Source organism: Sinocyclocheilus anshuiensis, unplaced genomic scaffold (assembly GCF_001515605.1).
Source record: "Sinocyclocheilus anshuiensis isolate Anshui unplaced genomic scaffold, SAMN03320099.WGS_v1.1 scaffold2267, whole genome shotgun sequence".
Classification (NCBI taxonomy): Eukaryota; Metazoa; Chordata; class Actinopteri; order Cypriniformes; family Cyprinidae; genus Sinocyclocheilus; species Sinocyclocheilus anshuiensis.
The window spans coordinates 154937-158071 of record NW_015541483.1 but is presented as its reverse complement, the minus strand read 5'-3'; the positions used below and the strand labels follow the sequence as shown (position 1 = coordinate 158071).

Genomic DNA, 3135 nt, shown 5'->3' with positions numbered 1-3135 from the left:
TCAATGTTTAATGTTTAGAAATTATTATTTCAAGACATGTAAAGCATTTTTGCTCGTTTATGTGGGCCGTCCCAACCATGGTTGCAATGTGTTCATTGTCAAACTCCAAAATCAGATTATTTTTAATTCCTAAAAAACACCATTATTTTATTTAAAAAAAATAAATAAAAAATATATATATATATATATATATATATATGTGTGTGTGTGTGTGTGTGTGTGTGTATAACCAATATATTTTAACCATTTTTTGTACATTTTTGAAAATATATTTTACAAATATAATATATATTTTTAAATATTGTAAATATAAACATTTATTTTGCCCTCCGTATATTTTCAATCTAAGAAAATGCATTGATGTCACAACTTTATTTGCTGTCTATAATGCAAACTTAACGCATTTGAAAAAAATTGTTTTAAAACATCATTGAATCATTGTAAATCTGTTTTTGATCTGTAGTGGCCTATTCCATCCACATTTGCATTTAGACAAGCATAGGCTATACTCTTAGATTGGAAATGGATTTTCTTGCCCCTAAAATACATTTTGAAATATATTTTGGTTTATGAATGTTGTAACTAGATGTATTTTCAATTTTAATTTAACATCAGTTTACAACATATATTTAACATGTATTTACAATATGTTGGCCAGAAAACAAAAATATTTACTGTATTTAGTATTTACTGTTGTAAATGATACAGTAAATAACGCCAGGTTTTAGGAGGGAAACAGGAATACATCACTTCATCAACACTTTATTATGAAGATCTGACATTACAAACATTCTTAGTATTCTTGCTTCTAATTTAATTTGATAGTGAAACCAAAGATTTTATCATGCAGCACAATGCTGATACACCTGTTTGCTTTTACCTTTCAACGAACTCGAGGGCTAATATTTCATGCCTGCACAATTAAAGCTGATTTAAAGTGATATTTTAATTTTATTTCCAAAATGTGAAATGATTACTAGCCTATGTAAAATTACACTGCAGTGAAATCAGTGTCTTGCTGCTTTTATTAAATCAAAAACTCCCAAATGCTCATTAAATAATTACACAGAATGTGTGTTTATCATAATTATACAATAACGTACAGACTCATCTGGTATCATAACAGTTACAGATTTGATCAATTCTACAATAAACTCTCAGAATTCATGCTAAAACACAGCAGACTGCTATTTAAGTCATGATTTTGCAGCAGTTGTTTGCAGTGAAGCACGACTAGTGAACAGGGAAGGGAAGTTGATTTAATGGGAACAGGAAATGAGTTTCCACGCAGCCAGTGACATCACTGCTTGTGCATAAGCTCCTCCCACTCAGAACACAGCAGGTATAAACGTGTTGCAGGTGACGTGGTGTTCAATTCTCATCGCTGATCTGAAGACTCACTGAGCGTGCTTCACACAGGTGAGCTCTGATAAATATACATGCTTATCCAACAATTCTGAGTCGTTTCTATTCAAGACTGTTTTGCATTTGAATTATATTGCATTCATGTAAATGCAGATGAAAGACCGCAAACATGAGATAACTGAAAGTTTGGGATAGTTGATGCATAATGTGACAGCAGAATTGTGAAGATGTTTAAGGGAAAGTGTTTGTTGAATTTGCGTAATTTTTAATCAACATTTTGCGTTCAATATTTTAAATAGTCCTGCAGTGTACAAATCATTTCATATTTTTATGTAATTAATATGAGCTCATAAAAACATAGCAAGACAGATTCACACTAAAACTGAAACCATAAAAACATTTTATGTATCTTGAAATCTGGTGTTTTAGTATCATTGAGATGCTATTATATGTTATATTTTTGGTTTTCCTTTTAATTTTTGTAGTGTTTTTGTCATTTGTATTAGTTTTTGTTTCTTTTAAATCTTTCTGTATAGTTTATTATGATATTATAAATGTAATAATAAAATATTAAAAATATATAATAATAATATATTTTTATTTCAGTTTTAGTTTTAGTTATTTTAGCACTTAGAGTTAAACTATATAAAATTTGCCTTGGCAAGTAGCTGCAATAAAATACGTGTTTTATATTTTATTTTATTTAATTCCAGTTAAAGTTTATTTTCTAACAAAAATGCTTTTCGTGGTTTCAGATTTAGATTTAGTTTTAGTTCATTACAATAACCCTGCTTGAAATAAAATAAACATTAACTGAAATTAGGGGTGTAACGGTTCAAATTACTCACAGTTCAGTGTGCTTTTTTAGGGAAAAATAACTATACTGTCAAATAAAAATAAAGAAAATAAGAACAAATAATCTAACTACAAGCAACAGAACAAATAAATACAACCAAGGAAAGATAAATCAAATAAACAGTGCTTTTCAGGTTTTACTAACTAACATTAGTTTTTAAGTACAGAAACTGAATAAAGTAATCAAATGTAAAATAACATTGTATATTTGATTGAATCCTTATTAAAGTTACAAAAGCTATTCAGTCAAGAGCAGTGAGTGATTTCCCTGTCTTTTGTTGTTTGATAACATTAAAAACTTTAAGACAATGCACGGATCCAGTACACTGATTCTATGCGTTCAACCGACTCGGTCTGTTACAAACTCACTAAAACGGGCATATTGACATCATTTTTGTGTGAATTTGTCCATTCAAGCACAAGTCTTGCAAGAGAACTCAGTATTTGCGCGCTCTCTGAGACACGGGTTTGGATGAGCGCGCACACTGATCTTCTCATTCGTGTCTTGAATGTTTAAACTGGCCAGGCTTAAATACAGAGTTCTGGCATGAAACTCTAGATGGCGCAGTCCGATAGGTCTAACTCAATCTGACCTGATGACATCATCATCACATGGCACAGCTGATTGGTTCTCTCCTGTATCGGTAGCCAATGAGCTCGCTGCTCAACATTCAAATATATGACTAGTGCTTGCCGTAGCAGTTGCAGCTTGCTTCAGAAACCCTCCACCTTCCCCAGCTCCACCTGTATAGATCTGCTATGAGGTGATTCATCTATGCTATATGGGGGTTATTTCATGTATGTTATATTTGCAGCAGCAATATTTCTTACATGCTCACAGCAGCATCATAGCAGATCTATTCCGCCGAGACCAAATACATTAACATTGTCATGTACATTACCATGCCAATCCCT

General features: G+C 31.5%; 1 protein-coding gene across 1 annotated transcript in view; it reads left to right on the top strand.

Annotated features, from left to right (window-relative positions):
- Positions 1-1323: 1323 nt before the first annotated feature.
- The window catches only part of klhl35 (kelch-like family member 35), a 10882-nt gene continuing 9070 nt past the window's right edge, over positions 1324-3135 (top strand). Inside the window, exon 1 of the mRNA XM_016489268.1 lies at positions 1324-1419. The gene's annotated coding sequence lies outside the window, so the exon portion shown is untranslated. The remainder of the gene's footprint in view (positions 1420-3135) is intronic.